Source organism: Telopea speciosissima, chromosome 4 (genome assembly GCF_018873765.1).
Source record: "Telopea speciosissima isolate NSW1024214 ecotype Mountain lineage chromosome 4, Tspe_v1, whole genome shotgun sequence".
Classification (NCBI taxonomy): Eukaryota; Viridiplantae; Streptophyta; class Magnoliopsida; order Proteales; family Proteaceae; genus Telopea; species Telopea speciosissima.
Genome location: NC_057919.1, coordinates 52,455,429 through 52,469,614, shown reverse-complemented (window position 1 = coordinate 52,469,614; position 14,186 = coordinate 52,455,429).

Here is a 14,186-nt window from a genome sequence, read left to right as displayed (position 1 = left end):
ATTCTAATATTATTAAACTTGAACAAAGCATCTAAGCCAAATTATGACTTAAAAAAATAAAATAATTTAAATTAATGTACATAATGTCAATCCCACTATAAAATATTAGAGAGTATATGTAAAATGCCAAAAGAAAATATTAGTTTAGTTATAATCGATTCAAAACCAAACCTAATTGTTTAATAAACAATTTCATTTTTAAAACTAAAAACCAACCGATTAGTAAACGAGTTATTGGTTCTAATGTAAACGATTCGATTTAAATTTGCTACTAGGAATCCTAATAACCAAACTATCATGGTGGGCCATGTCTCAATAAAAATTAATTTAGTATCATATCATATTTTATTTTAAATTAACTACATTTGATCTTAGCCAAAAGGCCAAGTGTTGCTTACCGAAGACTGCCTAATTTTAGTCCATATGATGTTAGGGATTAATAAATGTTGATTGTTTAGTATCAAAATCTCTCCTGTTACTGCACGGTGCAGTACTGCATCGTGCGGCGCTGCAGAGACCATGTGGCACAACAGATCCCACATGGTGCACATGACCTCTGCAGCCGCCGCACGATGCATTACTACACCATGCAGTAACTGGAGAGGATAACGATTCATGGGCGCATAGGCTTTGGGTCACATTTCTCAACCCAAGTATATGGAGGGCGTGACTTGTAAAGTATAACAAGTCACTCAAACTCACATTTTGTCATTTGATGAGTGTCATACAAACCCAACCTTCCTTGGGTTGTTGGATGAGGAAGACCATATATAAAGATTCTCCTCTTCTTGATTGCAACTGACTACAACGATGGGTGTGGAAATTATCCTCTAACGTTCTCTGTCCGGTACAGTTCCCGAGTGAATCGTTATCCTCTCCTATTATAGCACGGTGCTGTACTACATCGTGCGGCGGCTGCAAAGGCCATGTGCACCATGTGGGGCCCGCTGTGCCACATGATTTCTGCAGCACCGCACGATGCAGTACAGCACCGTGCTATAACAGGAGAGGATAAAAATTTGTTCTCTAGTGCCTCTAATAAGATGGGTATGGAAAATTATCCTCTAACGTTCTCTGTCCGGTACAGTTCCCTAGTTAAGGCTTTGATCTTGAGACAGGCCTTAAATGAGCAATACCTTGGAATGCATTATGTTTTATTTTACTTGGGTTGACCTCAAGTTGCTTCTTTTCTTGGGCAAAATTGCCTGTGAAATATGAATAACTGAGTGGTAGAACAAGGGAAAATGCTATCCAAATTTGTACTGATTCTTAATAGTAAACAATACTCTAGTTTTGAGTTCTGCAACATCCCCATAGTTGTCATCCTATTATTTTTTACATTGGCATTGCAATTGTTGCTCATCTTTTCATTTCTCTTCCAAATAAACATTCTGAGAGGGAACATATCGAACTATGCTTTTAATGTCATAGTGGTTTAGAACTTCATATTTTAAGCACTACTATCTGTTCCTTCATGCTTTTAGTGTTGCATATAGGTTGTCATTGTTGGCAACCAAGTGCAGTGCAGTGTTGAGATGGCCAGTCTTGAGGCTATGGCAATGTCCAGTGGCTCAAGAAACTTTGTTTGGTAGTGATTCAAAGTGTGTGGAGGTGTTTGGTGGTCTTTGGATTCACTCTTGTATCCTAATTCATAGGTCGCTGCAGTTATAGTACCTTCAGGGATTTTTTAATGGATCCCGCATCAGATTTTGGAAGAGCTTTGAACTAAAAAAAGTTAGTTCGTTGAGTCCTCTTTTCATCGGTTCAAACGGTTCGTCAATCCGACGTCAGACGAGGGAGTTATGAATTTTCTCATATGGGTGTGCAGAATAGAAGCAAATCTGAAAATTTTGGATTTCATCTCATGCTCTCGGCCAGCATCACAGATTCAATTTGTGTCTCAGGGGTTTGTTTGCAAATAAATATAAGTTTTGTCTTCAATGACACAAATAGGTGGAACAAGAGGTTCTTTTGAAATTTACAAGACGTTGGTGATGTAAAGTTGCTTTTGAGAACAAAATAGTTTAAAATATTTTATTTTGAAATTACTTCTCCAAAGAGCTCTCAAAAGACGTGCCATTGACTTTTCCAAAAAGCTTTTTTAGCAATACCCATTTTGAAGATTCTCTTTGTGAAGATTTGATTAGTTCATCTCAAAGGATTATTTTGGTACTTTTTCTAAAGTCCTTTATTGTAAAAAGATAAGTGGTCTTCTTCTCCATAGAGAGAAGTACAGAACCGTGAATAGCAAAAGAGAAAGAAAAAAAAAAAAAAAAAAGAAAGGGGAGAAGAAAAGAAAAGAAGAAAGAGGGGTTTTTGCTTGAGGAAAAAGAGCAACCAAAAGGGTAAAGATGGAATCTCTCTCTCTCTCTCTTTCAAGCTTTGATTTTTGAAGAAATAGAAGGTTGTTTTGGGTTGCATCAAGCTTATTCTCAATGGTTTTTGAACATTGCAACTTGCTTATTGGAGTATTGTTCATGAGGAAATTGGGGTTTTGAGTGGTTTTTGAAGAAATACAAGAAGAGGAAGAGACAAGAAGAAATGAGCTATCTGTGGTCCCCTTATGGCAGTGTGCACTTGAAAACCCAAGTCTCTCCTTACAAGGAAAGAGTTGGTAGTTCCAGTAGGCTCCATCACATCTGAGATCGATACAGACAAATGGTTGTAAGGATTTTTATCTCCTATTTTTCTTTGTGATTGTCTGTGCTCTCTATTATTACTAGTGTTAGGTGATGCATGTTGATAACCTAAGCTAGTCTGAGCTTGATTGTAGGGTATTGCTATAAACCCAACTCTATTGATTTTTATTCTGTATTTAGTGGGTGCTAAATACTGGGAGTGGGTGCTCTCAGGCAGTGGGTATTTTTTGTACTGGCATTAATTGCCCTCTCAGTTCTATGCTGAGAAAATTTGGGTGTAGGTGCTCCCAGCTGTAGGTGCAGCGAAGTTGAGTATTGGGCAAATACGAAGCCTTTAGTGGCATTGCTCCGTGGATGTAGGCAACTTGCCAAACCACGTATACCTTGTGTTGTGCATGTGGATTTTTGTATTATATCTGTATTAGCATTTGAAGTGTGTGGGCTGCAGGATGGGTGTACACACTTGGTAGAGCCTTTGAGTCTGGCTGGGGTGTGTACACGACTTTGTTGTTTGTATTCAAATCCGCCCAGTAATTACTAGTGCCAGTGGGGAAGAAATTGATAAATTGGATCACTGATTCACCCCCCCCCCTCTCAGTGATAGCCATCGAACAACATTTAGATGCTCTTTTGTGGCAAAAAAGAACAAGCTAGACACTGGAATGCTCTGCTAACAAAGCAAGATGTCCTGTGAGATGAAAGTGGTCCATGCATCCTGGAACACATCAGTTATAGCAACTGAGGAAACATGATTTCAAACTAAAGCCTTTACCAAAAAGACAACCACATCCCATGAATGATTTTCTCCAAATATTGTTTTGGAAAGAAATAGTAGTACCTGGAGGATGCCAAAGGCTTTTCCAGTTAATCATTTTTTAGGGGGGTTGCACCCCTCTGTTGCAGTTTTTCTGGGTGACACAAACTTACTCTCTGATAAGTCTTTCTTTACTTGTGAGGATTCCTAGTACCACCCGCTATTCGGCCATTAATGGATCTGAATTTGAAGCTGGACCACTTGTTAATGTGATGGCACAATGCTCTTGTAGGTCACGCTACGGTCCATGGGATTACAGTACTCATGTATCAAGTTGAGCTCACAAATTTTGGAAAGTTTGGGTTGCCCTGGGCACCCTATTAAAATTTTTAGGGTTTCCCATGGATGCCCTACTGTGACCCTATAATGATTTGGTATGACAAACCAATGCCCAATCATTCTCTTTCTTGTCCCATAAAAGTATGGGATCCATGACAAGGAGAAAACACATCTCTATTCCATCCCATGGAAAGAGAGATCCATCCCATACCCGAATACGTAGCGGAAAGAGATCGATTCGGGTTTCTTTCACATCCCATGAATAATCACATAATCAAAACAACAGGATTAACATAAATTTGCTAACCTGATGAGCCTTAAGTGTTTCTCCTCCAATAGACAGTGGTTCTTCCTCCAATGAACACTCTAAGTAAACAGATCTGAACCTCTAATGGTGCAGCCAAGGTTCTCCAAGCCAATCCTAGATCATTTTCAATTCTTCAAGCACAGATCTCGATTTCTAAAACCCTAACTCTCAATAGGAGAGAGTAAGAAGAAGGAGAGAGAAAAGATCACAAGAGAGAGAGGGGGAGATCCAAATTCGTCCAGGGGTGGGGGGGAGGTAGCCAAATTCGTCCAAGGCAGGAAAATGTGGGCTGCCCCACTTCCCCTTGGTGTGTTGAAATAATAGGGTTTCTAAAACCCTGCTTGGATGAATCCCAGTGAGAGTATGACACTCTCTCTCCTCATTGGCTTAATCCTATTTAATCCTAAAGAGCTTCTAATTGGTGAAGAAACGGAATCTAATAGTGAATAGTATAATTAATTAATTATTTTAATTTATAGATAATTATAATTAGCACCATATCCATTAATTAAATAAATAATCAATTATTTTAGTAAATTACAAATAAACCCCTACATGATAATAAATCATCATTTACCAACCCTCCACTAGTCAACGCCATCATTATGGAATCTAGGGCATGTACACTAGTACTGCCAAACCCCATTCCATAGTACATGTCTATATAAGAGTGTCGGTGTACATGATCGGGTTTCGTAAAACTCGATAAAACATTTTAATTAAATGACTACATATAATCTATCATTTTATGTAAAATAGATTTTGCAAAAACCATTTCTAAAATGGCATTGGATCCAGATTTCGATCTGACCATTCACAGACAACCTCAATCTTGGTGTTCCCCAATCGGGCAGTGGTGACCATGTTGAGTAACTCTTTCACTCACAAAATATTTACGTATTCCAAGAACACCAGTTTTGACTCACTTGAGTCTCAGTCATTGATGAACCAAAGAATGCAGTTACGTACATTTTGTAGTGACAGGGTCCCCTCAAGTACAGGGTCTCGGTGACTCATGTCTATCCCATCCCACATCGGCAGTAACACATAAGGGAATCGAAAAAGTAGATTTTTCGTCAATACACACATCAAACATGTGAGTACTCGCATTCGTACCCTGACATCACATGTCTAGGCATACTCAATGTGACGACCATATAATAAGGGTGTCCAGCCCAAACCCTGGTCGTGACTATCATTTTAAGTAATACTTATAGATACATAATGTTCAAAAAGTTTATATCACATATGATAATATTAAACCAAAATGTATAAAGGTTCAATATAAAGTAAAACCGAACTGAACCGAACCGAACCGGGTTTGATGGACACATAAATCCAACAGCTCCTATAAACCAAAATTTGCAAAAAGTGAGAGATTTTTTGGGTGGGGGAGGAACTGCAGTAAGTAATTTTAAAAGTTATGAGCTTAATTAATTACTTGGACCGGTTAATTGGTGGGGATCCTAATACTGGAGCTGGTTCAAGCATGTCACCAGGTTCTAATTGGATGGGCCAGCTCTAGCCCATTGTGGAAGTGGGTTAGGGTTTTGGGACAGTATTATTATAAATACTAATAAGGAGGGTTGCTATAGTCACGTCATTCACTTCCCTATTTCTCCCACAAGAAAAAGATGCTCAGGATTAAAACGGGAGATTGCAGAAGATCCCTTCAAGATTTATTGGTCTAAGACTCCAAATTAAGGAGGAGATTGTTGGGCATTATTATTATTATTATTATTATTATTATTATTATTCATCAACATACTACGGTGAAAGATACAACTCTCCTCCTATTTTCATTCATGTTGTGTTCTAGGTTTCATATAGGCATGATAGTGATAGGTTTTATCATTGTTTAAACTCAAAAGGATTATTTTAATCTAACAAGTGGCATCAGAGTCGTCCCATATAACCTAGAAGCAACGAAGAAGTTTTTGCATAAAAAATTTAAGGTGTAAGAAAAGCCATACGTTTCCACTGCCCGAATTGAGATTGAAGGTGAAAACAAAAAAAAAAAAAAATTTAAGGGCAAAACATAGTCCGTTTTGGTGGTTTTTGGCCAGAGAAAGGCAAGGTTTTCAGCCGTATCTTGATCACTAGAAAGCCGACAAGGGATGGCGATGGTCGTTTGGTCAGAGGCCTAGCCGGCGGTGGGCTGTATCGCCAAACAAAGTTGCGATTGGTGTTGGTTTCGTTTCATTCAAAAAAAAAAAAAACCAGATTTGTTTTAGGTTTACTGCCGACCGGAAAGGTAATTTTCGGGCACTGGATGGCTGGCAGGGGTAGGGCGTTCCTTCACCAGGAGGTTGCATGGCCGGCGGTGGCCTGTTGCACGTCGTCATCGTCTCCGCTGCTTGCGGTTGAAAACCTGCAAAACATTAAGAGAAGAAAAGAAGAAACATTAAAGAAAAGAGAGAAGTTGGGGATGATGGAATATTCCAGATTTCCAAAGTATAAAAGTTAAAAACTACAAAAAGGCCAACGTTTGAAAATGGATTTCCAAATTTTTTAAAGTTTAAAAAAAGAAAAAAACAAACGTTTGAAAACGGTTTTTCCTTTTGCTTTGAATATTCCAATGGAATATTCTTCCCTTGAGGGTCAAGGTTGATCCAATCAAATCTAACCTGACCCAACTTTTTGACCTGGTCATCAGACCCAGTCAAAGATGTTTGACCCGGTCAATGGTAACCCGACCCGAGACCCAAAATGGTGACCCGGTTTTTGACCTTTCGACTCTTTTTTATGACCCAATGGATCAACCCGATCGGTTCATCTTTGACCCGGTTCAATTCACCCAGACCGATTGACCAGGCCGAACCAGAATTGAACCAAAGTTTGACCAAGGAGAGTGCAATCACTCTCCAACTTTGACCGGCTCATCTGAGCTCATGCCAAGTCTGTTTTGGCTATTCTCGGACTCTGTGGCTTCATTTTTTTGAGGCCTACGTCGTGGTGCCCTCTGTTGGTCAAAATAGTAACTATAGGGGCACACTTTTTGAGGTTTTGTATGCCTCCCTTTGTGGGGTTAAAATTTTGAATTTTTTCATTATGCTGGTTATTTATGAGAACTTAAACTTGCCAAAACTTCTATTTGTGCATGACAAGATTACATATTTACACTGGTTATGTTGTTAGAAAGATGTAAATGTACATTCTTCCACTTATTTGATTGCAAACCTTTTCCTTTTATGGGAATTATCGAAGAATAAGATGTTGACCACCAAAGTGGCACGTCGAGTTTCTCTGCAATTTTATCATGGCAACAAAGTTGGTAGTATATGCCCAAAGGTGATGCTACCCAAGTTTAAAGAAAACATATATGCACATACACTTTTGAGAAGGAATAATAATTTAGGGGTTCTATATACCCAAAGGTGATAGAATTCTTGAATTAATATTTCTTTAACGGTAAATGTGGTATTATGAGAGAACCAGTATATCTTATGCCCCAAAGGGTAAAGATGTAGGGCGATTGAGATTCTCATTTGGATGATATTGCTAGTATTTTACATTGTCTCTCATACTGGTTGATTTGATTATTTTAGTGTGTTTATAACATACCTAAGTTATGCTCCCAAAGATTTAGTGTGTATATTTATCTGGCTTGTACTGTCTCCAGGATGTCTACTCAGGGTAGTCTATTCTCTACTATTCCTATCTTATCTGGAGATAATTATAAAAAATAGAAAGAGGACATAGATGTGGCCCTTTGTCTGATGGAGTTGGACTTTGATTTTAGAACGCCGAAACCCATAGTTATAGCCACTAGCACCATTGAGGGGAAATAGAAATTAGAAAAATGGAAAATTGCTAACAAAAAGTATGTCACCTTGATGAAAAGATCTATCCCTGAGAATATGAAGGATAGTGTGGAAGAGATGGACACTGCAACTAAATATCTGGCTGCCATCAAAGAAGTTTTTGAGTTTTTCCAAAGCGCTGAAAAGGCAGAATTGATGAGTCAGATTCTCTCAGTCAAGTTTGATGACAATGTGAGTGTGAGAGAGCATATTCTAGAGATATCTTCCATGGCTAAGAAGTTGAGAGATCTAGACACTGACCTGGATGATGATTTTCTAGTCACTCTTACTTTGAAATCTCTCCCAGATCAATATGAGACCTTGAAAACCACCTACACTACCTTGAGGGACAAATGAACCATGAAAGAGTTGGTCTCCATTTGCACACAGGAAGAGAAAAATAAGAAAAGAAAAAAAGAAAATTGAAAGTGCAAATGTCACCACTTCTAAGGGTGGTGTTGAACCTTATAGGAATAAGAAGAGGTTTAGCAAGAAAGGCAGATTTACACCTTATGACAGGGCTAATAGGGACAGAGCATCTTAGCAGGGTCAGTCTCAAACAGGCAAGAAAGATATGGGTGGTCTGGAGTGTTTCTGGTGTCATAAGAAGGGGCATATGAAGAAGGATTGTAGGGTTAGGCAGTCTTGGGGGCAAAGAAGGATTCTGGGGCTCATCAAAAGGAGGACACCAAGCAAGGATGAGGTGGTGGTGTTCGTCAGTAATGGAGTAGAGGTTGCTGTTGAAGCCATTGGAGTAGTTAGAATTTTCTTGTTTGGTGGTTTATTTTTAGATTTAGAAAACATTGTGTATGTTCTCTCCATGAGGAAGAATTTGATTTCTGTTTCAAAACTTTCTAGAGTGGGATATTTTTTCAATTTTAATAAAGATGGCTTCAATTTGTTACATAATTCTGTTGTGGTTTGCAATGGTAGTCTTATTGATGGGCTTTACAAATTAAACTGTGATTCTCTAATAGTTTTAAATGTTGGTTCCAAGTGCTCTATGTTAGATGAGCGATCCTCCATGTTGTGGCATAGGCGCCTGGGTCATATATCTGTGCAGAGGATGGAGAGATTAGTCAGAGATGAGATCCTTAGACCTTTAGATTCCATGATTTACATAATTGTGTGGATTGTATGAAGGAAAGATGACTAAAACAAGGAGGATGAAGGCAGCTCGTAGTAGTGGTTTACTAGAGCTAATACATATAGATATTAGTGGCCCATTTCCTACTCTTTCACTAGGTGGTCAGTGGTACTTCACTACCTTTATTGATGATTTCTCACGTTATGGGTACCTCTATCTCATTTCTGAGAAGTCAAATTCTTTGGATGCCTTCATGATCTACCAAGCTGATGTGAAAATTTTTCTTTCAAGGATAATTAAGACAATGAGGTCTGACAGAGGAGGAGAGTAGTATGGCAAGCATGGAGACTCTTTCCAACTACTTGATCCATTTGCTAAGTACTTACAGGAGCAAGGCATTATTGCCCAATATTTTATGCCAGGCACACCACAGCAGAATGGAGTTGCAGAAAGAAGAAACTGTACTCTGAAAGACATGATGTGGAGCATGCTTAGTAACACCAATCTTTCAGAATCCCTTTGGGAGGAAGCAATCAAGTCAACTGCTTATATTCTAAATAGAGTGCCTAGTAAATCAGTTCCAAAGATGCCTTTTAAACTTTGAACTGAAAGAAAGCCTAGTCTCAATCACTTGCATGTCTGGGGTTATAGAGCTTAAGCGAGGTTATTTAATCCACATGATGGTCAGCTGCTTCTTTGTGGGATATCTTAAGAGGTCCCAGGTTTACAGATTTTACTGTCCTAATTCAGTTAACAGGATTATGGAAACCAGTCATGCCAAGTTCATTAAGGATGATGGTAGATTTCCTAAGCCTAGGAATTTTGTTTTTGATGAAGAGAACACTGTTGGTTTTGGTGTAGTGTCTAGTACCAGTCTCCAACTACCTATTATTGTTGATCAGGCTACACCTAGACCTGTAGAAGAGGTGATTGTTGAGCCAATGGCACCTATTAAGCCAGTGGCAACAGCTGATCTCATTGATCCCGTTCAGTCAGAGGAGGTTTTGAGAAGGTTTTCTAGACCATGTAGGTTCGCCATCGGATCCGATTATATGTTGTACCTGACAGAGGGTGATTTTGATATTGGGCAAGAGGAGGATCCAACCAGTTATAAGCAACCTGTCGGTAGTGCAAATTCTCAAAAGTGGTTGGAGGCAATGCAGGATGAGTTGTTGTCTATGGATAACAACAAGGTTTGGGAATTAGTTGATCTTTCAGAGGGTTGTGCACCCATAGGCTCCAAATGGGTGTACAAAACTAAAATTGATTCTCAAGATAGAGTTAAGCGCTACAAGGCTAGGTTGGTAGCAAAAGGCTTCACACAGAAGGAAGATGTGGACTTTCATGAGACCTTTTCCCAAGTGTCCACAAAAGATTCTTTTAGAATCGTTATGGCACTTGTAACTCATTTTGATATGGAATTACACCAGATGGATGTCAAAATTATTTTTTTAAATGGAGATCTTGCCGAGGATGTTTATATGAAGCAACCAGAAGGTTTTGAGATTGAACGGAATGAGAGGAAAGTTTGCAAGCTGAAGAAGTCTCTATATGGTCTGAAACAAGCCTTAAGACAGTGGTACCTCAAGTTTCATGAGGTGGTAGTCTCTTTTGGGTTTTCTAAGAACCCAGTAGATCATTGTATCTACCTGAATGTCAGTGGGAGTAAGTTCATCATTCTGATGTTGTATGTTTATGATATCTTACTGGTATGTAGTGACATGGCATTGTTACTTGAGACGAAGAGTTTTCTGTCCACGAGTTTTGAAATGAAGGACATGGGTGAGGCCAGTTTTGTCCTTGGAGTTGAGATCAAGCGCGCTAGGAAGCAGGGATTTCTAGGGCTGTCTCAAAAGGCTTATATTGAGAGGGTTCTCAAGAGATTTAATATGTCTACTTGTTCAACTGGTGATGTACCAATAAGCAAGGGAGACAGACTGAACAAGCAGCAGTGCCCTAGAAATGATATTGAGAGGAGTTCCATAGCTGAAAAGCCCTATGCTTCTATTGTGGGGAGTTTGATGTATGTAGAGGTTTGTACTCACCCGAATATAGCCTTTGAAGTCAGTGTTTTAGGGTGTTTCTAGTCTAGCCCTGGGTAGCACATTGGATAGCAGTAAAGAAGGTCAAGAGGTACTTATAGAAGACCAAGAATTTTATTCTTATCTACAGCAGGGGTGATACTCTTAAGCTCGTTGGGTTTTCTGATGCTGACTATGGAGAATGCACTGATGATAGAAAGTCCACCTCTGGTTACATCTTCAAGATGACAGGAGGTGCCATCTCTTGGAAGAGTGTCAAGCAGTCCATCTTGGCATCCTCTACTATGCAGGAAGAGTTTATTGCTCTTTTTGAGGCTACAAAGCAAGTTATTTGACTTAGGGGTTTCATCTCAGAGTTGAGAGTTGTAGATTCTATAGCTATACCCACAATGCTGTATTGTGACAACACCTCAGTTGTTTGCTTCTCCAAGAACAACAAGAAGTTTGGAAGTTCCAAGCACATTGAGATGAAGTATCTCATAGTGAGAGAAAAGGTCAATGAGAGGCAAATTATTGTGGAGCACATTGTGACTGACAACATGTTGCAGATCCTTTGACAAAGGCATTGTCAATGAGAGTGTTCAGGAAACATATTTCTTGTATAGGTGTTGTTGAGTCTGTTGACATGTTTGTCTAGTGGGAGTCCTGTATTGGTTTACCCTTACTTTTATCTTTTAGACATCTATATGAGCATGGTTATTTATTTATATATATGTTGTCTTGCTCATTGGTTTTGCATATGTTTTGCACATATGTGACTTATTTTGATTCACTCATCTGGTATACCAGTTATTGGCAGTTTGCCAAAGTTATAGGCGGTTTGCCAAAGTTACAAGCGGTTTGCCAAAGTTCGATATTAACCCAAGGTTATGACAGTTTTCCCAAGTATTGGTTAATATCAAAGTATGTGTCTATAAGGTTGTTCAAGGCATTCTGATTTTGTAATCAGATATAGGACCTAAATGAAGTTTCAGCTTCATAGTTATACATCTCAAAGAGGTTTATTTGACAAGTGTGTCCTGTTCGTGATGACAGAAAGTTGTATACCGTATATTGAGTTATATCTTCTGCTATTATTCAACATGGTATGTTGTTGAGTAAATCAAAGTTGTGACATATAAAGGTAGAGGGATTCCATGGCCACATCAATTGATATGGACTCAGTAATTAATCTAGCCCAAGTGGAAGATTGTAAGTAATTTCCAAAGTTATGGGCCGGCTTAATTACATGGGCCAGTTAATTGGTGGGGATCCTAATACTGGAGCTGGTTCAAGCATGTCACCCAGTTCTAATTGGGATGGGCCAACTCTAGCCCATTGTGGAAGTAGGTTAGAGTTTTGGGATAGTATTATTATAAATACTAATAAGGAGGGTACCTGCAATCACGTCATTCACTTTCCTATTTCTCCCACAAGAAAAGGATGCTCAAAGTGAAAACCGGAGACTGTAGAAGATCCCTTCAAGATTTATTGGTCTAAGGTTCCAGATTAAGGAGGAGATTGTTGAGCATTATTATGATTATTATTATTATTTATCTACATACTAAGGTGAAAGGTACAATTACCCTCCTTCTATTTTCATTCATGTTGTGTTTTAAATTTCATATAGGCATGATAGTGATAGGGTTTTATCATTGTTTAAATCCAAAGGGATTATTTTAATCTAACAACTGCTGCAATAGTCAAATAGCTCCTTCCTTCCCTGCTGTTCATGACCTTATCTCTTGCTCTAACTGCTCCATTTCCCTCTACATTTTGTTATCAGAACGCAGGGTAAAAAAGCGATCAAATTAGTTTAAGATCTGAGAACCAATACGGGAAGAAACATTAGGTAGCATATGGGGTATACGACAATAAGGAGCTCGATTGCCTTGCCAGTGTTGTTCCTTGAACTTTAGGGAGGTGATAATATTGTGGGGATTGGATCCAAGGATTAGAAACTCGGTATATTGTTGATTTGGTATTGGCTTTAACCCCAATATGGATTGGATTGACCGACAGACACGATGCAATTTTGATACTTGGAACCATGATTCGTTCTGGAAAAATATGAACCATAAAATAATTAACGAATGTCTTGAGTGAACGTTTGAACTTTGGTGGCAGGTATATGGCGATATGCTTACTGGTATGAACTGGTTTTGTTTCCTATTGGAACCTATGTTGTTGAGATAAGATAAGGAAACAGAACTGATTTGATTGAGGAAACCAAGGCCTCTAACGTATATACGTTTGATTTATAAACTCCAAAATATCATTCTCATTAATTTACTCTCCTTAAATAGAGGTTACAACTGATAATAACAACCTACCAACTTAATAGGAGTTAACCCTAGGTGACATAATCACAAATAGAGACGCAGATCTTATGACTCATTAACTTATGACCCATTCAAATAACCACTAACAACTAACAGCCCACTAACACTTGAACTCTATCTATTCAAACCACTAACAACTCACTATCCAAATTAGTTGATAGCTACCTACACCAACACGTCACCCCTCAATCCCATTCCATACTCGACTCCCACCACAGACAATAGAAATGACATGTAACACTTACTGAAACATTATTTGGTTTTTTTTTTTTTAAGTTATAACCATTATTTAGTTTTTTGATGATATATAGACAAGTTGATTGGAATGAGAGAAAACCATTAAGCTACTACTTGCCTGAAAAAGTATTTGAAAATCATAGAATGTAACACAAAATATGAAAATTTAAATCTGTATAATTTAGATTTTAAAAAGGATATATAGTTGAAATGGGCAAAGATTGGGCATGCTGCCCGCTCTAGGTATGCGGTTGACCTAGACCAATGGGCAGGGAGGTCCTTTCAATGAGGGGGGTAGGAGATAGACAAATGGGTGGGCACGCCGGGGTGCCACATCCAGTTTGATAGCATTTTTTTTTTATTAATAAAAGTGTGGAGTGTAAAAGTCCACCCGACTAGGAGGTTTTGGGTTCAAGCCTCCTAGTTCTCATCTTCCTTCCCTCCCCCATAGAATAGATACCTATTAAAAAAATCTTCTTATAACTAAAGTTAGTGAAAAAGAAAGGACCGAGTTTCCCTCCACCCATGGTGAATGGGATCCCATTCGCCAAAGGGCATGAGAGGGAAGGAATGGGTATTGGGACTACATGGGTGATGCATGATAGCAAGAATGAACTACTAAGATGCATTTTTTTTAACATCCAACGGTCAATATAA